Source organism: Xiphophorus hellerii, chromosome 4 (genome assembly GCF_003331165.1).
Source record: "Xiphophorus hellerii strain 12219 chromosome 4, Xiphophorus_hellerii-4.1, whole genome shotgun sequence".
Taxonomy (NCBI): domain Eukaryota; kingdom Metazoa; phylum Chordata; class Actinopteri; order Cyprinodontiformes; family Poeciliidae; genus Xiphophorus; species Xiphophorus hellerii.
The window spans coordinates 4,919,150-4,942,307 of NC_045675.1; the positions used below are offsets into that span (position 1 = coordinate 4,919,150).

General features: G+C 34.7%; 1 long non-coding RNA gene across 1 annotated transcript; it reads left to right on the forward strand.

Annotated features, from left to right (window-relative positions):
* Positions 1-3,512: 3,512 nt before the first annotated feature.
* On the forward strand, positions 3,513-6,024 carry LOC116718970 (uncharacterized). Its single transcript, XR_004339040.1, has 2 exons — positions 3,513-5,550; positions 5,682-6,024. It is a non-coding gene; the product is annotated as an uncharacterized LOC116718970 (long non-coding RNA).
* Positions 6,025-23,158: the final 17,134 nt, after the last annotated feature.

The following is a 23,158-nucleotide window of genomic DNA, read 5'->3' on the forward strand; positions in this document are numbered from 1 at the left end:
CCCACTACAACCATTTGTATATTTTCAGCCATGATACAAGCTGTTTATAATTCATAATGAATCTTTGTAAACAGTTGTCCATTGATAAGAAGTGTGTCAATTCAGCCAATTCACCATATGTTTTGATTGGTGACAATGCTAACTTAATTTCCTGTGCAGATTTTCTATACGCTCACACTGGCACAATTGTTTTATTAGAGAAGAGTTATTTGTTACAACTGCCAACCTATTTTGGCATTTTCCAAACCAATACAGATATATTTAATGTTCTTTGTTCTAACAACTGAGAAGTTCTGATTCTTTGTTAGTCATCTATGTTGGATTCACTCCTCCCATTCCGCTAGGGGGCTCTGTAGTTGCTTTGCATTGGTACGGGAGGGGAGGTAAAACAAGAGAAGAAACTTACGGCAGGCCAGTAATGCACTGAGACTGCCGTTAGCTGAAGCTAACAAGCTGAATCTACCATAAAATCACATCCTACTGGCGTTAACGAGTGTTGCCCAACGTGGTGAGTTATTAATGCTGTAAGCTGTGGAGAGATGAGTTTTTGTTATCTGTTCTAAGCGTGAGCTTGCTGAATTTGCTAGAGCTAATTAGCCAAATGCTAGCTGTGTTTTGCTGCACTGTGATATTTGAATTCCGATGTTTATTATATTACGAAGTGTTCTAAGAGTAAACTTTGCCTTATAACTGGTTAGTCAAGTCAAGCTAATAAATCTATGTTTAAGTTTGTTTATTGAATACTGCAATACTAAGTATTGATGTTTTGTTTTTACTTTATTTACAGTTTAACCGGATGGCATGTCCGTGTAAAAGGACTCGGCAATAAAATTAACAACAACGGCTATCTTATGTTCTTTGTAACAATCGATGTTCTGTTATGAGATGCAATTGGGTGAGATACTTGACCCAAGTGAAGCTTGTGGATGAAAGATTGTCAAGGTCATGGTGTTGTGTGGGAAACAGACTGCAGTGGATAATCATGACAAAATTGTAAGATTTGACATGGAGTCTTATAAGCTGGAGCTTGGTGCTCTTTGATACGCAACAGGTGCTTCTTGTCAGCATGAAGGACACGCTGATAGCTCCACCTCACACCACCTGTAAGCATGACAACACAGAGAAAGGAGAGGGAAAACCCACTGAGAGAAGAAGGGCAGAAAATGAATCAGATTCCCAAAAATATTCCTTCAACTGCAGGTGAAAATTTGAGAAACTGTCTGTGACATCGAACTTTTAAATGGAGTTGTCTAGTCTTAAAAGAGAAATTTTAAAGCACAACTAAGTCATGAGTTTGATTACACTGCACAAAGAGGGGTGGTAAAATGAAATCAATACTCATAAATGTGTCTGTCCGTGACCTGAATTCACGTCAGTCGTGAGCTATCAAAACCCAGAAATTACACTTGTTGAAGCTGAATTAAGTACTAACTTAACTGAAGTCCTTAATTTTTAGCCATTTACTTTTCAGTTAATTTGAAAATCCTGAGTCACAAAAGGTCAAAATAATTACATTTGCATAAAAGATTCACTAAAATATGCACAGTGGAACTAGTTCTGCCTGCTTTGTTCCACTCAAAATAAAATGACTGTACAAGGAATTACAATGACATCTGGTTTTGTTTTTTGAATTTATTTGCTTAATACAAACACATTGGTGTAAATCACAGTCAATGTGGTTTACACCCTGCAAAAAAAAAAAAAAAACAACCAAAAAGTGCCATGATTCTTATCTTTTCGATAAAAGCTTTTGTTGTTTCTTCTAGTGTTAAAGACAACAAACATTGGAGATGAAGGACTCAATAAATTAAAAAAAAACATATATGAATGAGGCCACCAACCTACCCCATCTACAGAGTACAGTTAATGAAGAATTCGATTCACTTGCATCTGCATCTTCTTCCTGTCTTTCCAAGTTGGAGGGTTGTGCTTTTCCCATCAGCAAAATGAAGGTGAAGGCTTGCCCTCCAGGCAAATCTGATGTGTTGGATTTCAATGAGGGTTCTCCAGAGGCCAAAGTCGATGAATAACCTCAGTAGTGCAATCACTTGAACTGACAGGAAATGCCTGGGAGCAGAATAACTGCAGAGTCGATGCAATAAACTCACAAAATCCCACTTTTACGTCGTTTTTTTTGTTGTTTTGTTTTGTCAACACTTAAGGAGCCAAAACAGAAGTTTGGTGTGAGGCTGTTGGAAGGTACAAGCTCCAATGAAAATAGTTAAAGACACAATATTTCGGCAAACAAAGTTAAATACAGTTTTTTATCAGGATGAGTTGAGACAGATGCCGAATGGTCTTTGGGGAGAATGACATTTGCAAACATTCACTTCTTTTATTTTTCTGTCGCTGGCACATAAACCATCCAAAAATTGTGATTGGTTTATCTCTTCTAAATAGACAGAATTTATTTACCTTAAAAAAAACAAACAGAAACAAATGAGCAACAGTATGTCTTAAGAAATATTTTAAATGTTTATTATATTTTTGTGCATTAATTGAAATGTCTTGAGGTGATTCATTCTGTTTACTAATGTGTCATTGGGTATTTCCAGGTGCCAAAAGATATTCTGCCTGCCAGGCAGAATATTTTTTGGTACCCAGAAGCAGTCAAGGACATATTAGTAAAAAGATCTTACCCGGTGTATAAAAGCAAGTTATGTGTGAATGCTACTCACTGAATAGTGTAATGACCACACCTACTCACCATAACTTTCCTTATTCACATTGTTTAAGAAACATTTGAAGAGTTTTGATTGGATGAATATTCAATCTAATGGCTCATTGGAGGTGCATTTAGGGTGTTGAATTTATTTTTCATTACATTAAACTTTATTACATTTTATTTGCGTAGGAGTGTATTTATATGGGATACTCAGCCCCTAGCCTTTTCTGTATTCTCTCATAGTCTCATATTCTGTGTCAATAAAAGAAAATGAAAAGAGAACATTTCAGGCTGAGAAGTGGATCTTAGAATTGTGGTTGGAAAATTTACAGAGAAATGGAAAATTAATTTGACAGACTTAAATTTTATTCCCGCTGTATTATATTTAAATTTTTTTAATATTCCCAGCGATTATATTTGGACTGGTTTCACTCATTAATAAAGTACTAGACCACATTGATTGATTAAATGCATGCTTGTTGAAATGGAGCCAAACCCACAGTAATATTCAGTAAATCAAACTATATGTTTCTATAAGTTTCATTTGTCAGACTGAAAGTACGTTTTGAACATAAAGATCTCTAAGCAAGTGTAAATATGCTCTTTATTAAGTCCACATTTCTGTTTTTAGAAAAAAGCTTTTTTTATTGGTCTGATGCTATTTTTTAAGAAATGTTCTAGTTTTAAATGTTATGTTTCATTAACTGTAAGTCTAAAATCAACATAATTAAAAATAAAGTGTATAACTAATCTTTATAAATTGTTTTACTAGTGATAAAGTTCCTTAAATAAATGATCCTATGATTGTTTTTTTCTTTTCTTTTCTTTACCTCTTTAAATTTTTATCTCCATACTATGGACTAGGATTCTGTAATGACGTTTGAATTGAATTTAATTGAATTTTTTTAGTACTATTCTAATTTACTGAATGGGTCTTTGGATCAGGCTCTAACTTTTTAAAATCAGGGAACACTTGTGTACAAAGAGTAAACAAGTGTAAGTGAGATCTGGATTCACATTTAACTTTTCTACACTGACGCACTAAGAGAAATGTAATACAACCTCTGCAATGTTCTAAAATTACACACAGGTTTCATATTTATCATATTTATTTATTATCAAGTAACTCCTGTATATTTATTGTAAATTTTTTCATTTAGGGGTCTAAGGGTAAGGGGGGATATTGGTGCTTTTTCACCAGACTTTAGTTTTAATACAAAAATGAAAACAAGATTTTTTATGTTACATTTCTCCTTAAGACCAACACAAAGGCATGGAAAATGCTTCATCCAAATAAAATTCATTGAAATGCCAGATTCTAATGTGATAAAAAGAGAAGAAGTGTAAGTGGTATGAATACTTTTACCCCATACCAAACGTTTTATCAAATAATTGTAGAAAATTAGTTTGTGCATTTTTTTTCCTCCCTGCTCTGGTTTCCCACCTTGCTTCTCTTTTCTTTTGCAAAAGGTGTATATCCGCTCTGACCCAGGTAGGAAGAGAACAAAAGAGGTCAGAGAGCTTTTAAACCTCAAGACACACAGCAAATTGTGGCTTTTGTGTACAGCTACCTTTACACGAGGCCCAGTACAATCAATCAGCAGTATTACAGTTGTTCCATAGTTTCTAACTCTAGGCTACATTGTTCCTCTGGTTTGTTTTCTCCAGTGTATACCCTCTTACAGATGCATTAACTAACATTCCATTTTGGTTTTTGGTCAATTAAAAGCAGCATTTTAACTTTAAGTGACTACTAAACTAAGAGACAAAGTGTTTTTGACATTTTTAACTGGTTTAATTTGGCTTGCTTGAAAATTAAAGTAAAAACAAAATCTTAAGTTCTACTTTTGAACTGCTAGTATCTCCAGTGACCAGTAGCAAACATTTAAAGGAAGGATGCACACTGCAAAACCAATTAAAGACATTCCACCCTCAATTGTGGAAAGGGATTGCATGACTGACCACTGAAATGCCACGCAAAAGACTAATTTTGGAAGTAGCCAAATTCTGTTTTGCATACTCAAGTTTACCTATGATGACAATCAACAATCCAAACAAACAATGCATATGGCACCCACATTATGAATTACAATAGAGTGTAAGCAGGGTTCTGCATGTTGATGAAGGATGATCAGCCCTGTCACCTCATGATACGTAGGCCTCTGGTTCTGCTCTCCTGGGACTTAGCATTGCATTGAGAGGAGAACATGCAAACCAGGTGCTTATCCACATGAAGGTTAGAAAATACTATGTGTATAAGCAAATGAAGCCGTGTGCATCTATAAACATGATGTAACTCCCCCTTGTCTATGGGATCTTCACTAAAAGGAATTTAGACACAAATCTGGTATTTGCAAACCAGGAACAGAGAAGTGAAACAAAACAATTCAACATATGAAATAAAATGGGAGCAAAATAAATGTGGAGGTTTGTCAGCAAGTTTATACTTTTCAAAAAGCTATAGTGTGATGTCAAGAGTTTGTCCTTTCAATGAACTGTGAAGTAGAAAAACATTTAAATGTTTTTTTCTAAGTATTGGAGGTCAAATTTTTTATTTATAAAGCAATTAAGAATAACAGTAACAAAGGCATGTGCAACAATATTGCTCTTCTTTTCGAAAAGAAATCAAAAGAATATTGATTGTTTGTTGAAGTCATATAACATTGAGAGCCTTTAGGAGTTTAAAAGAAAAACACAGGTGCTCTGTTGTTATGGATCTCTGCAAGGTTTTGTCTGCAGGCAGGGGATATTTAATATTTTTTGCAGGGGAAAGAATTTTGCTAAATTTGGCAACAAAAAGATGCAATCTAACAAATCAGTATTTGTTTTCAAAGGTTTTCACACTTTGAGATCTACAACAAACAAGAAACCTTGAGCTGCTGCAGGTGAGGAGACATGTGGGTATAAATGTGCATTATCTTTGACTGTTGTTTTCAGTTTATTACTGTCCAGTATGTTTGTTTTAGCATTTTCTTCCTGTTATGACCCTGACCATAGCTTGTTTTTTTGTCTTTAGGTCCACGTTTGTTTGTCCTCTTCTCCAGAGAGGATGTTTGTGTCTTTAGGATCATTTTTTCCTATTTCTTGCTGTGAGGAATTGTCAGTTGCTGATTGAGGCCTACCTATCATACCACTGTTTAAAAATTGATGTGGATCCCAGCGTTAGGCAGGACCTTATGACAAGATTTCACTTGCTCAGCCATCAGACTTTTTTTTATTAAAGGTACTTGATGCTTTCTATGGGATTTCTGATTTTTAAGTAATGTGAACATACACATTTGGATATTGTAACTTGAATGTAGGTTATTGAAGCAGTGTGGTTGTGTTGCCTTTTTTAAATAAATTTTCTCTTAACTCTTTTTCTCATTTCTAACATTTATTGAGGGGATCATCTGCTTCCATTTTCCACTCATGGTTTGCTGGTTCATGGTTGACAAATCTTTGCATGTCTTGAAATCTGTCATTACAAAAAGAATATCTTTAGAATTCTTTTATTTTTTAAATTTTATCTTCAATATTAAAGTTAAGCAAACTTATTATACTCCTTGATAATATAACTGCACCTTTTGTCTTTCGCAGATGGTCTTCAATTTCAAAAATAGATAAGGTAAAATATTTTTCTCAGTCTGTGGTTAGTTATACCACTAACCTTTCAGAAAATGTTGTCAAAAATAATATTTTACATTTAAAAGTAGCACCATAAAAATAAACCATGCACAGTTTGTTACAACACTGCCTTTAATAGTCAAATTATTAACTTAAAATTAGGTCAATATTTAAATCGCATCTTAATAACAATGCTAACACTGCACTGAGCAATCTGGGAATTTAGATTCTATTTTTTTATTGTTGAAAAATATAATGTTCCACACATCTGGCTACTTTGTATGCACAATTCAAAGCATTTATAAAACATGTACAGCACACAGCTCATTTTAATTACAGTGTACTTAAAAACCCTTTTAAGCAGAAATGAACTTGGCTAGTGAACCCACTCCAACAAAATGATAATTAATGAGACTGGGCTTAATGGAGTTACTCCAAAATGTATCTCAATGTCAGATGCAAGAAGCAGCCCAGATATGGTAAATGTGTAATAAATAAAATGTATTTTTTTAGCATCAAGATTAAATTATTTTTTTACCTTCTACAAAAATGTGAAACATAAACATAGTAGACTCTGCGTGTCTACTGTGCTGTAGCAAAATAACAGCACTATCTAAAACAGTATGGTTTACTGTTCCAAACCACTGCAGGAATTTTCCTATTCAGACTAAGGCATCTTTAATGTTGAATAATTAATGAAGATGGGATTTGAATCAGAGACAAACAACCTCTATTTTGCCACCCTCATCAAGCTGCGAATGGCTGTTTAAATGTACGGGTTAAATCCATCCAACCTTCATGTATGAGGCTATTTCAAAGACTTGTCAGTTTTTTAATTTCTCACATTTCACAAAAGTATTCAATGGTTGTACAGTAAAATGTATTATAACAAAACCAAAACATGTACACCGTAAATACACCAAATAACTCATGTACAATTAAGATCCCATTTTATTTCAAAGCTAGAGATACAACCAATGGTTATCAGTGTCATTGGTGCTGAAAATACTTGGGAAATTACTTTCCTGTAATTATGTTTTCAAAGGGGCTCTTCTTATAAATAGTGATAACCCAGACAACATATGCTTGCATTTGTATGTATTTGTATGGAACAATCGCATAAAGCTTCCACAACCGAATAGTACTCATTGATTTGGCTGAAAAAAAGCTGCTTTAATTATTTAAATGTGCTGCCAATATGAAAATTAGTAGATTTTTCTCTAAAAATATTTTAGGGTTAAATGGCATCTTTTCTTCCAATGCTTCCCACATTTAGAAAGGTTCTGCAGCTGTAAACCAATTTCATCCTGTGAGAGGCAAAGGAAAAATTGTTTCTGACTCCTGGCCTTGTCAGAACGGGGCCAAGACAAAGGCTGCCTTCTGCAATTTGAAAACAAATCCAATCACAAACATGTCATAGCAGTTTATGATTTTATTTACAAGAAAGTTGATCACAGATCGAAGTCTGTAAAATGACCAACTCATTTACAAGACAGTGCACATTGATCTGAGACTAAAAAATATTTATTTTGTATGTTTATTTAAAAAAATTAAACTAACAAGAGAAAAGTCTGTGAAAATAAAAATATATATGCAGTTTCTGAATCTGCAAGACGACATAAATTTTAGGCGAACATGTATGAAATCTGATTTCAAAACCTTTTATATCACTATCATAACAAAGGGTTTCTAAAGTATCTTCTGTTCCGCATATAGACAGCTCCTAGTTAAGTTCAGTATTGTAAGAAGCAAAGAGCAGATTTGATGCAGAGTTTCTCAGTTAGTCCCACAGCTCCCAGAACTGCTGTTTTTCCACCAAACCAGGTGCTTAATTGTGCTCAACTGTCATCCCAGGTCATATTCAATCTCTACAAACAGAGGATTGTCTGACAGGGTTGGAGCCTTTGGAGCTTACAAGTCCAAGGGCCGAAAGCTACCTCCAGAATATTTTAATAGGAAGGTGAAAGTCTTCCTCTCAAGTTTTCTTAGACTTTCAGAGAATCATATTTTTTTTGTTTAAAATATATTAGATTACAGTTTTTGAATACATACTGTTTCAGTTGTAATGAATGAAGATGTCTGATCCACTAAATCTTTGCAGCTCCTTCATGTCTGAGGAAACAGAACTTTGTAATTCACAAATGTATTCTCCTAAAAGTGCTGCAAAGTGAAACATCTCTCCATGCTGACTGTTTGCCTACATTTTAAGGCATGCACTCATATTTACCACCAGGAGAAGCTTCAGTAGTGATATGCATTTATATGCATTACAGCTCAGGTAAAAATCATAAAATTTGCAAAGACCAGCACTATTTAATAGGCTTTATTTTATATTTCATCCTTGCGTCAAATTGGTGGACATTGTTGTGTATGTTTTCCCAGACAAATATATCATCAGAGTCTTGTTTTAGTCACTGTCTTATGTTCAAAATGCAAACATCACAATTGTTGAATAAGATATCAGCATACCCTTCATACCCTCTCCATATCAGGCAATCTAATTGGTGTTGTTGTGCTGAGGAATCAGGAAGGAAAAACACAGGATTCATTGATGTTCAAACCAAAGAAAGTAGGGTTTCAATTAATATTTGATCTTTTTTGATCATTGCGTGGATTGGATAAAACTGATAGACCTCTTCACAATCATTTACAATAGCAACCAGTTAGTCTAATATTTTCTAGTGTCCTGAAATAAACGTGTATCACACATAAAAAAAAAAACAACAACTCCGCTGTACTTGAAAATTACCTTGTAAACCAAGGTGTGTTTCGATGCCAACACCTTTAAGCACATAGATGTTTAGTGAAAGAGAATTAACAGACTTCTGAATGGAGCGACGCAGCATTCCACCTAGTATGTAACCTTCACCGTGTGTGTCTTTTCTAGCAGAAAAGTGTTGATATTATGCTTGATTATATAAGGGGAAACAATTTTAAAAGTAAGATCACATGCTTTAGCATCATTGCATCAGTGCACAGCGGTTTTGTGCTTCCTTGGGCAATTCCATGATGACTGCTCTGATATCTTATTCTGTCAGTAAGATAATGGCTCCTGGGGCTTTTCAGTCGGTAGGTATACATACCTCTATTTATTTCACAGCACTGAAGCACAGGAGTTCTCAACAGGTGATAAAAGACTTGTGGAGGAATCCTGCTAGTGTAAGCCCTATAGGCATCACTGTTAATAAGACTAGACATCACCTGCATGTTTGGAATACAAAAGCACTTGCTCCATTAAGTTGCTTTTGGTTGGTGGTCAGCACTAGGATGCATTCTGAACATGAAACTGTGAATGTGCATGCTTGTGAAAGACAGAAATAAGGCAAACAAGTTAAGATATTTTTAGGAAAAACATGCAACACTCTCACACATTGCAAAATGCGTTTTACCCGAGAAAAGTGGTTTGATAATGTTAAAATGCACAGAGCACAATTGAAAAGAAAGTAATGCTGATACAATTGGGATAGTAAAGATTATTATTTATTTCACAGATGGTTGGTTAAGTGGGAAACACACATTTAAAGCCTGCAGTAAAACATTAGCTAATCCACCAGAATGTTGAGAGAATGGATAAAATGGACTTTTAGACAAATGTCCAATGCTTTGCAGCTTTTTACTGCTCACACGTTGCATTTTATTGTTACACTTTAATGGCCACTAACATAAAAACTATGGCAACTCTTAATTTTGAATACCTGATTATGTTGAGCTAAACAGTGCAGAATGCTTGAGGTTAAAGTAAGGACATCCAAATATTGCAGATTTTACTGCTGCATTAATGGGTTTATGAAACATCAAGAGACACATTTTATACCACAAACTTCACCGACTGTGCACTGCTCAGTTTTTGCTGACCAGATTAATTTACATACTAACTGTCCACAGCACCAGCTGCTTTAAGATATTACAATTGTTTTCATTTGGAACAAGCTGTAAATATTTCCTGTTATGCACAGAATAAATGTCTGCTTTAAAGAAACAGAAATATAGATAGTGTTCGGGCTGTTTTGAATAATTCACCGTCCAACTCAAGACTACCAAATCGACTGTTTGCCTTATTGAGGGACTGAATGATTTATGGGATGCACTATGCTTCTCTCCCCAAGCAAAATTGTGACCCACCTATTAAGTGCTGTTATGTCTGTGATTTAATACTCAAATTACTCACAGTTTTCAGTAACATTAGAAAATTTACATTTAAAGAGTAAGTCCTGTTGTAAATAATAATTATACCTGGGCAATCTCCACCAATTTGGGGGTCCTGGAGGGCGTGGATTGAGTGAGCTTCTCTCTTATTGCCTCACCACAATTAATAAAAAATAATAATCTGTGAACAAGTGTGGGAAGAGAACTTCTAATAGCCTACCATTAAGCAGAGCTAATACTTCCTTTTCCCGTTTATTAATCACTGGATACTTCTGCCTCTAAATAATGTGTTCCTAATGGCTTTGCAATATGAGACTCCCAGGGAAATGCATCATAAAACAAACTCAGCAAAAACTCTGGGAAGGTGACAAATAGGAGTAAAAAGGAGAACTTGCAGGATGCTTTTTAGTTTTTAAATTCTCAGTTTAATTCAGTGCCATGGAGACTGAGGAGCCTTTTGACATCACCAAATAAGAAAGCATTTTTAAATTTGTTAAATGAGAGCTACTTACGGTAGGTAATTATTTTCAGTGAGTGGTCTTCCCCCTCCCCAAGTTCAGATTCCTTCTTATAAAGTTTTAGCAACTAATTGGTGTAGTGAAGATCACAGTGAAACTGGGGAAGATAGAAGATGAAGCATGTCCTTAAAAAAACCTTTCCTAAGCCCAAGTCCCTGAACCGAAGTAGAGAAACAGAATTGGAAGCTTGTGGCCTGTGGAAGATGGATGCTATGGATTTGTACCATACAATGGGCTGTGTTAAACCACTAGGGTGAGCATTCATGTGTACCAATTTGCAGCAGCATGTAGGATTCTTTGGGAGCTGCAGTGGGAAAGTTGTGTAGCGCAATTTAGATGAGAACAATAAAGGATTACTCACATTTTGTCAGCATTTGGGTCTGCTGACAAAATGCTTATTTATAAAAGTTCTTCAACTGATTTGCAATTAGAAGCAATCAAAATAGATGTTTTCTATTGTTTAATGTAACACTCTTCTTTTCAAACCACATTAGAATTTAAAATGTCGTTTTAGACCTTTTTATTAACATTGAACTGTAGACAAATGATTTTCCCATTATCACTATCCCACCATCATGCTGGTTCCCTTCATGACAGGTCAGCCCTACAACCTTCATAACAATGAAGACTTTATGACCAGAATAGGTTTAAATGCCTCATTTTAATTTTTTGTACACTACAATAAGCACTATTTTGTCACTTGAATTTGATGAAGGGTGCTTATTCCTAAAACATTGATGAAGGTCCAGTTTCTCCGCCTGAACCTATCGCTCAAATATATTTTGGAGTAAATTGACCTATTCAAAAACATTTTGAGCATTTTGAAAATGGTTCATTCATTCTTTCCTGAGTGTGAATGCCTTTCACTCCATTTAGATGAATAATATTCACTGTGCTGCATCAGAGGATAGAAAATTAAATTATAGTGTTATCTGGAAAAGTCACGGCTCTGAGCGCTGTCTCTATCTCCTTGTGTGCTCTCTCTACTCTTCCTCTTTTTACTCTGACTCAGCTTTACTCTAAGAAACTGGGCCGAGCTTAGTGCAAATAAATAATAAGGTTTCATACAACAATATCATACTTTATTTTAATGCTTACCTATTTGTACAGATGAAATGTACATAAGTAATTTGATTAAAGCTAAACCAGTTTTGTATTTTATGCACCATACATCCTTGTAATTTTTTAAAATAGTACATTGAAGAGCGATAAAGAGATGGGTCAGTTGTTTATTAAAGGATACCTTTAAAATGTAGTCTTGCACATACAGGTAATACAGCACATGTGACAGACCTGCTTACTTATTTCCCACAATACATAGGAGAGGTAAATGAAATCAAGACCTACAGCTCATGTTTAAATATAGCTGATATCTTGTTATGACAAACTTTCACATTGTCTTCAAATGTCCGATCTTTATTATAATACCACTAATGAAATGTGGTTATCAAAACCCACAATCAGTGTTCAAGAAGACAAAAGTACTCAAACAGACCCTCCTTCCAGTTATTTCTGGCTACACCATTTAGAATCATTTATGAAACAACATTATAAAACAACAAATCTGAATAATATTTATTTGCACCTTTAAACAGTTAGTATAAATAACATATACTGTATGTTCGCACAGATTTTTTTTAATTCATGTATAAATGTTTCTCTAAAGTTATTTTTAAAAGATGCCATGACTGGAGGGAAATAAATAAATAATGAGTTTAAGTTTGAACATGTAATCACAATGACTATTTTCTCTTGCAGCTACTCCCTTAGAGTAACAACTCAGTAGAAAGGTTTTTCTTTTGAAAGTAGGACTATTTAATAACTAACCAGTTTTTACTGTCTTAGCATCTCCATTTGATATCAATCCAGATCAACTTTTCTTCAAGTCTTTGAGCCAAAAGCTCAACAGCATGAAGAATGGAAAGCTAAATTATTTGCTTCATCTGAAAAAATAAAACTCAGTTTAGCCACATTTAATAATTACATGTTTCTTCAATTATTTTAATGCATGAATAATCTATTAAAACCACAAGAAAAAAAAGATTAAATGTGAAGGGCAACAAGTTCTTAAATGGTAAAATATTAAATATATTTATTTCACCATTGGATTTTATGGCACAACAAATTATTTATTCGTTAGTTTTCAGTAATGATGCAAGAAAAGATTATTGAGAAAACTGATGCTTTTCAACACTAAAGCAGAGCATTATGTTTGTTGGCAGTCAATGCCATCAAATTTGGACTGTGTGTGAATAATAGAGTGGCAGCAATTGACTGAAATAAGACATCAATAAATATACATTAGGATGTTAATTTATTGGTAGGTAAGTAACCATAAATCCTTGCTTACCTGTCTCAAATGCCGTCAATCTTATGTCCATTGTTGTTCTGCCAAAAGAGGCATAAAAAATATTCAGTGTACATATCTGTCATCATCACTAGAAAGTAATGATTGACAGTTTATCTATCCAGCATCACCCATAAAATCCAACGAGTGAAGCATAAAATTAAAATGAAGAGCTGATCTGTATTGTGATGGCTCATTTCCTTATTCCACATCCCCGCATTAATTCTAATTATACCCAAGCTGTCCCAACTTCCTTTCTAGGAGAGGTTTCTTTCTCGGGTTTCTGTCATAGCTGCCTTTCCATGATAAAATACCAGGGAGAGCCAATATTGCTCACTGCCAGAGATAGGCTTCACACACATCTGGAGGTCTATTTATCAAGCAGTGCCAACACTAGCATTCTGAAGCCATGTACTATATACCCTTAAATCTGCTCAAACAAACACAAACAAGCACTGATACACAAATTATGTTGGGCATTTTTCAGTGCAATTATTATACATGCATATATATGTAAACAGGACTAAGTAACTGTAGAATGAGTTTACACAAAGATTACAGTAAAAACAATGCATGTCCTGGAGTGCCAGCAGGAGACTGTTAGGTTAGTCCAGGGGAGGAATCAGATCTGAAGAAAAATGTTTTATGATAAAATTTGTTTTCTTTAACAATTTGTTTAAATACTGGAAATGAAAACATATTTTTTTCAACAAGCTTGACTTGGTGTGCTATTTATCTCAACAGTAAACTAAATTCATAAGTCAACACCTGTTTCTAGAATTTTTGATCAAATAGTCACTGATATTTGTATTTTTTATTTTGATGACCCTTCTTTGTAAAGATGCAGATTAATTCCTCGTAATCCTTGCATGTGTTCCAATTGTCCACTTGTGGGATTTTGAGACTTTCATACTTCTCACTTTGAGTCCGAGGGCTTGCAAAATTTTTTGTAAACTTAAATACTGAGCATAAATTTAAAGATTTGTTTTCAAGTTTGAAAAGTATAAATGTTCTACTGTTCACTTAAGAGTGACGCTGGGTGTAGTAAGTGAGCGTATCAAATTTCTAAATGAACAAAAAATGTTTTTATTTTTAAGAACTTAAATTGAAGTGACTTTATTTGAGACAGACAATGATGTTAGAGGTAAAGGTACTAAAATAACTTGAAGTTATTTAAAACAGATTTTTTTGCTTCCTTGTTCTTCAGATTTATGTTATTTGGGTAGAAGTCATGTCCAAGTCTCAATCTGAAATTATAATCTCTGTTAAAATAATACACATAATCAGAAAAGACAAATATTCTCCTTAAATTCTAAAACCTCAATAAAGATCAAATGCATTTGTAAATCATAAGTACATGAGTACATGAGTAAATAATTAACTCATTACCACCTAATAATGGCATCAGTAAAAATATGTGAGACCTCAATTAGAAAATAAATAACATTAATACTGTAGTTTTCTTGACTCTATCTGCTAATTGTTATTTCTGGGAACATTTAGTTATATCTAACTGTAAACAATTATTTTGTGACCACCCATAGTCTGCACATTATGTTCTCTGAGGCTATAAGGAAAAGGTTTTAGCTTTATTTTTCACTTATTATCATGCTCTATATATTTTTCTGACATGTTCTCACGAAGATTTAATTTCCGCCTCTTCATTTTGACTCTGGACATTCAGAGAAAGTCAAATTATATGGGCTGCAGCTCCACAGACAATCTCAAAAAATTAGCATCTGAATATGTATTGTGCTCCAGCTTCCCACACCAGCAGACTTTAATTTAAATATAACGCTCACCCGAAGTCCACTAACTCAAATTAGACCAGGGCACCATTTTATTATGTTATGTCTACAAATGTTTTATTGCAGAATTGCTGAGGGTTACAATAAACCATTTGTTGAAGTGTAATGGATTTTTTTGTTGAAATATTCAGTGTAATAAGATTATGTTCCATATGACTGGCTGAACTCTCTAGTGGATGATTTTTATAAGGATGCACATTTCTTTTTTGCTAGGTTTTAGAGAGGGTAGAGATACATTTTCCACATCTAATGTCATACTGAGAGCTTGGTTTCTGCTAGATGTGGGGAGTGAATGGTATCTCTCTACTATCACATATATTGGAGAAAATAGAAACTGAATTCGCAAATATAAGTAGAATATTCCCAGTAAATATAAAGATAACATTCTAATATGACTATTGGCATAAAATAGCCACCAAACACAGGTAAAAACAACAATAACAAAACATTTTCACTTTTCTGACAAATGCACCAAATGCACAATTCTTGTTAAGAAGTAAGTAGCAGAAGATAAGTAGTACTTTAAAAGAGCAGAAGAAATCTTATGTTTTTAACAATATTTGTTGTTAATTTGTTTCTAAGAGATGAGAACGTTTTCTGGTAACTAAGTGCCACAAAATTTACCAACTCTAAATTTTTGTGTCTAAGCAAATAAGGAGTATTTCAAAAGAGCTTCTGTTGTATAAAAAATAATAATACTTATTATTGATTTGGTGTTAAGATATGAGCGTTTTTTTTTTTCTGGTAACGAACTGCCACAAAGTATCAATCAGATTGTTTCTTTTGTGTTGAATTTCTGTTTTATAGTGTATATATCTCCAATGACAAAAAAAACCCCCAAACATTGTTACTTTTCTGCCAAATTCACCAACTGTGCAATTATTGTTAAGTAGTAAGTAGTGTTCCAAAAAGAGCAGAAATCTTATGCTTTTTTGAACAATAACAATATTTATTGTCAATCTGTTGCCAAGAGATGAGCGTGTTTTCTGCTAATGTAGTGCCACGAAGTAAACATCTGATTTTTACTTTTACAAAAGTAAAAATCAGAAGGCAGTGCATTAACATTAGCACAAACAGCAGTGCACTGCCCCCACTGCATTAGCCTTTTCTCTAAAATAAACTTTTTGGCTATTTTTTAAAATTTATTAGCCATGTTTAGGACACTGAATGGGGGAAGTCAATGTAAAACAACATGCTAGCGATACCCCACATGCCACTGACAGGATTTAGGGTATCATTAACATTTTGGCAAATTTTAGCTCATGCACTAATTTTAACATACTGAATGGAGTAAGTCCATGGTTCTCAACAGGCTTGTGACTTTCCACATGCTATTGAGTGCATTTTAGTTTACTTTAGCATTTATGCTAATTTTTAGCATCATAACGCTGGGTTTCAGCTGACAGACACACTTTGGCAGACGCCATTTAGATTTCTTCAGAAGTTTTCTAGTTATTCCTTAATAATCCAGAAGTCCACTAAATGCAGTTAAATGCCTTCAGCTGCTCCAGAACACAAGTTTTGATGAAAATATATTTAAAAAAAATCTTATTTACTATTTTATCTTTCCTTCATTGGCTCCACACCTGGTACAGAATTTGGCTGATGGCCTTCCATACTCAGCCAGGTTTCTTCCAGTTAGAGGGTAGTTTTCCTTTTCGCCTTTGCTACATGCATGCTCAGTATGAGGGATCGCTACAAAGTCAAAGACAAAATACAAGCAATATGAACAATGACAGTCAAATGTAACCAAATATTTCAGTTAAATGCATAATAATTAGGCTTACACCTAATGTTACAATCAGAGGAAACAAATTCTCTATTCTTTACTGGGTAATTTAAAAAAACGTTAAATCTTTCCCATCTTTGTGGTTAAATGAAAAGAACTAGTAAGGCCAATAGTGCACCTTAATTCCAAATTAGTTTAAAGAATAGTTACCCCAGGCTGGTCTTTTAACACTCTGCTTTTTGTTAATGTTAAGCCCATACCAAGCAGCCTTTCTGGAAGAAAATACAGATCATGTAATAGCCCAGACCTCAGCTGGCCTCCAAAAGGAATCATTAATATTTCAAAATTAATTCTGTTTTATAGGACTCCTAGGAAGCCTAGAATTAATGTATAATGATAAATGGAGCATGAACGTAGTGAAAAATTCAAGCACTTCAGACTGGAAGAAAATAGGTCTTTCTATTTTAGCCAGACTTAACCTTAAAATTATTAGAATTATGTAGTAAATGTTCTAAAATATTTGTTGAGATATTACAATAATTTCTGTTCTATCACGAAAAAAAATAGTTGACGCATTTCTGTTACACAGGCAGTCAGATATCACCAAGCCATAAAAATATATATTCCCTTTATATTTTGCGTACGTTTCCTCCAGGGGATATTGTGTGAACATTACAATGGAATATTAACAAGAGAATGCTGGGTTTTTAAGAGGTAAGGTAGGAATGGCAAGTTAATTTAAAAAGAAAACCTCCATGCAGATGTTAGTGAGATTACAGCCGAGGTAAATTAAAACCTAACAATGCAGAGTTGTGTTTTCCTTGAGCCAATCCAAAGAAAATATTTGTATCTGTGTATCTTCCTGCTGGACGAGGCCGCTTTCTTTGAGAAGCACTGTCGGGGCTTGAGACGAAAAGTATGTCAAACAATGAACTGATCAATATTATTTACTCCTCCTGCCAGTAGTTTTAATGTTGCAGCTGATCGTTGTTTTTTTTTTTTTAGGCCAATGAAATGGATCTGAGCTAATTAAACTTCTCCAGGAACAATCAGACCCTCTTGAACATGAAAAAGCACTTTACTACACATAAGTAATGGTTCAGGAGCTCAACACTGTGCATGCATACTGTTGTGTCACATGTTGAAAGTTCCTATTTTTAAGTTTAGGTATCTTTGTGGGTTTAAAATCAGAGAAAATCTAAAAGGTTGTAGTGCAGTGATAGTGTGTCTTGTACCAAATTTAAGAGTGGTGGTTTGTGCTTTTTCTATGTCTTCAAATATAGTTCAATGGCCAAATATAAACTTACCCAATCATGGGTCACTACATGCTACTTTTCAGTTGGAGGACAATGTGTTATTGTAGTTTTAATTCACTATGAGGAGAAACAGGGGAGAGAAAAAGGGAATCAGTGAAGTCACATGAGACTGTGGTTAATAAAACCTGGTTGAATACCAGTTTCTCTGCACTTGACACATTGATTTCCCATAAATTAGCTTCAGTCACATTTTAGTGCTCTAATTTCTGGCATGATTTTACTCCCATTTTGGTGTCATGCATTTTTAATTTGCAAGTGTTCTAAGCATTTTTGAGGCCACAGCTGCCTTCATCTGTGAGCCCAGTTGCCATGGTTACCGGTATTCCTCTCATCTATTGCAAGGTGGGAAAAGCACTGTTTACTTCTTCACCCACACAGTGTCCACATCACTCTGATGTGCTGTGATACAACAGACTCAGTCTCTTTAATAAATTGAGTTTAGTGTTTCCAAGCTCTCCACTCTTCTGTGTAGTGTTTGGGCTTTGGAGTGGAGAAAATCCACTCTATAATTCTCAAGAATTTTCATTAAAGGATACAAATGTAAATTTATTGTAAGATTTTGTTTTTAATTCCAATGTGTTTTTACTAAGTTTATAATACAATTCCTATTTGTAAGTCTGTGATAGACTGAGGAGCTTTCCAGAGTATACCCGTCTCTTCCTATGACTGCTGGAGCTTATCATTGGATACTAAGTCACAAGTTTCAAACTCCAGCCCTTGATGTGCAGTGTTCTGCAACCTTTTAGAAGTGCCTCTGGTTCAACACATCTAAATGAAATAATTAGGTCATTAGAACTGTGTGGTAGGTCTCTGTAGAATTAGACCACATGCTGAGGAGCTAATTCAGGCATGTCATTCAGGTGTGTTGGACCAAACACACATCTAAAAGTTGCAGGACAAGTGGCCTTTAGAATTTGACACCCCCGCTCTAAGGAATAAGCTATGGATGGATGGATAGAAAGTATTCACACTTCACTTTTTCCATGTTTTGTTATGCTGCAGCCTTTTTTTCCAAGTAGTATTAAATTAATCACAAATCATGGGATATGCGTGACAAGCTAAAATAAAGCATTCACCTGACATGAACTACATGTCAGGTTTTTATTCAAAAATTAAATTAGTAAGGTTAGGAAATACATAAATTTTATGGTAGGACTTGGTATTTGGTATACTACCAAAGCAGAACATATTTTGGAGTATTATGAGTATTATGAGTATTATGAGTATTTAAACATTTGACTTCTTGGTATCCTACTTTTAATAAATTTGCGAAATACTTATTGTCATAATGAGTATTTGTATGTAGAAATTCCAGCTGAATAATTGAACACAATTTGGAAGAGGCAGTAACAGAAAAGGTGCAAAACAAAATGTGCAAAAAGTGAAGCATTGTAAAAGTTCTCCAGATGCATTGTATTCATATCTTATTAATAAACTTGGATAAATGTCGATGCAAAAATATGGTCCTAGTAAGGAAAAAAAAAGGAAAATGATTTATGCTCAGAAGTCTCACATTTCTCTACTAAGTCGCTCACTTAGTAAAAACATTCAACGTTTCGCCACCTTTTTATTTTGTCTTCATAGGTATTCATCCTAAATAGCCTCTTCTCATATTCTGCCATTCTTTTTACAATTCCTTTATTTTAAAAGTCTTTCTTTCACTTTTGTTATTTAGTACAATTCTCTTTGTTCTATTTACCAGACCAGTTTCAGTGAGAGATAAATGGTTGCTTGGGTTTATGTTCTCACTATAGCATTCTTTCTAAAACTCTTCTCTTGTCTTTATGCAATTTTGATTTTACTCAATTTAAAAGTGCTGTACAGGACAGTTTTGAAGACAGAGACTGATTCAGTGCTAGTATCATCTGTTCAGCAGCACCTCTGTGTTATCTGGCAATAATCCAGATTCGCCCAGCCTCTACTCAAGAGGAGCTTGATGTTGCTGTCTTTTCAGAACCTTAGAATCTCAAATCATCACAAAGGCTGCATTGAACATTCACTTTGACCAAGCCTTGTAAGCATTCTGAAATGCTGTATTTCCACATCATAATCCCCAGTGGGAGTAAACAGCATTTCTGTTTAAAGATAGAGGCTTTCACAAATTGTCGATATGTAATACCCCATGGAATAAGATGATTTCAGTCAGGTCTTTCCAATAAATGACAAATTCAAACAATCAACAATAAAAGTAGCAGAAAAGTCCCATCTCACCAGAAAATAATAATACAAATATTAAATAGTTTTTATTGAAGGAAACACTCAGTGCAAAAAGTTCCGTTATGGATATGGCCTACAGTAACATGGGGAAGACTGTCAACTTGACAGTTGTCTGGAAGAGAGCCACTGACATTCTCATCAATCAGTATAAGAATCATTAAAATGATGGCTGTTCACAGAGCCAGAAGGTTAGACGAAATGAAAAAGTTTTATGTGAAGATAAAAACACAGTAGTCTTTGGTTCTTTTAACTCCAACTGCTAAAAGAACCAATACCTTGTTTAGTAACCAGTGGTGTTTTGAGATCTGGGAATGGAATCATTATCTTAGTTTTGAATGTATATTAAGCAAAACTTCCTTGCTTCCATACTTATGAAATAATTAAGTAATTATGAAATAGATAATTAATTTATCTCAGCCATGTGACTCATATAGAAACTAAATGGTCTAAATTATTTAAAAAACTAAATGAATTTATTCAGTAACAGCACTAGACAACCACCACTACATCTCACAGTACTGTCTAGAGCGGAACAAAGCGCAGAGACAGGGATGGATGAGGTATAGCATTGCTGACAGAATTATAAATGATCTTAACTTGTGTGGGATTTTTCTAGTCATCCAAACCAATCAAAAGCCACATTCAGCAAGCTGCAGTCAGAAACACGGACACATTCTTGAATCAAGATGCAGATATGTGTGAAACTTGTCATGCAGAGGGCAAGGAAAGTTAAATCAAACCTAACTGATAGCAATTAAACTTTTCTTCCTAGTGAGCAGCAGCCTGCAAGCAGAGCTCCACATAAATATGCAACAGTTCTTTCTGCTAACTTTTGCCATCTACATATTTGTCTTCTTGAGATCAGTTTCTTCCTGAGAATTCTAAAGAGTACACACAGCAACCCACGACTATCCAAAAGAAAACATTTTACCAGCACAGGAAGGTACAGACTTCCTCTCTTTGCTACCCCACTCTTTCTTTCTTACCTATCTTGGCTACCCCAATAAAAATATTTTGACTATTTCACTGGTCTTGCGGGAAGGATGACAACTTTTTAAGGAAATTACAGAATTCATGTGAGGAACTCGTAGAAACAACAAAAAATAGAGTTAAAAAAAATGCTGTCCAGAGCGTTCAAAGTTTTTTCAGTTCACTTTCTTAATCCCTACAATTTGTCTTCCTTACATACTTTCCAACCAATCCTTGGATTTTCAGCACAACAAAGTACATAACAGAAAGGAAGAACATATGCCTCAGACATCCACCTACAAACACAGTGACATTGACAAAAGAATTTCTCTCTCTTCCCAAATAGCACGCAGGAGCCTCAGGGCCTTGGTGTGACCCAGCACAAAACAGGACAGGACCCACTGCAAAAGGAAACCTTTGTTGGCACATGGAAACCATTGTTGCCTTAGGTCAGTAAAGTCCTCAATTGTTCAATATCTGATGTTTTTCATGTCTGTTGCATTGGCTGTCACATAGTGCAGAAAATCTGTCAGAGGAAAAGTACAAAATCTCCTTTCTGACAGTAAGCAGGTTCCATTTCTTGCCTTTTACAATTGTCACAGCATGTACCAGTTATGTTTCCCTCATATTGACATTTTAAATCTAATAGTAGTGACAGCTTGACCTTCTGTGCCTTCTTACCTAAGTGAGAATGACAAGCTAGAATAGTACTGAAAATGTCACTTCTGTCACTCCTGGGCTCTATTCACTCACTCTGGCTTATATACAAAACTTAACAAACATAAAGGTGATATTCATCATCTAACATAAGAAATGTGTTTGTTCTACAGTGTACATGTACAATCAGTACACAACACACCCAAAGCTCTGGCAAATAACACTGCATTAAAACTGTGCCGATGTTTCCCCGATATGACTTCTCGGATGTTAGAAGATGTTTAAAACATTATAATCTTTAACCCATTAACAAAAAAGCTCAGTCTTGGCAGACTTTATAATCAACAAACATTCCTTCAGCATTGACGAAGGGAACATAAAAGGAGTCTGGTGTAAAGCAAAGAGCTGTTTCTTTCCCTCAGGTAGCATCAACTTTCCTGGCTGATGAAGCAGAGAAAGAATATCTTTTTGTTGCGGAGTTGATTTAATCTTTAAAAGTGCCGATAGAAACATAACACACATGTTAAAAACAAAGAATATTCCCCTGCGGAGTATCTAGTTGAGCTGGAGCCACAGACGTGCTTCCTGAAACCTCATCGATAGCCAGGATATGATTGCAGCAGAGTGAACAGGAATCAACTGCAGGTTACTACAGAAGGTTCTGCTATTTCCCCAAACGCATATGATCTCTGAGAGTCTGACTTCAAAAGTCAATGAAACGCTCCACCTATTCCTTTACCTCACGTTTGCATGTCTAATTAAGTAAGCCAAGAAGGCTGGGGCCTGACTCCTGAAGAAAGATTAAGAAAGCAGACAAAAGTACTCCTTTTCTGAGGGAGAAATCTTACTCTTGCTGAATCCACCTACTTTGCCTTGCTCTGATATCCGATATCAAGAGACACACAATACCTTTCAGTGTTGATGAGGTAACATATTGAGAATGAGAGACCAAGGTCGGTTAAAGGCTTTGTCATTGATCCAGAGAAGTGATTGTGTCCTGATTAAAAAACTGTCAAATGAAGTACTATAATTATCTTCTCACAGAAGGAAGGAGATGTCTAAATTATAATCATTGTTGCAGACATAATTGTAATCTCAAATGTTTTTTATTAACAAGTGCCAAAGCAATTCTTAATCTTATCTTATTATTATTTCTCTATTAAGCAAACACTCTAACCTT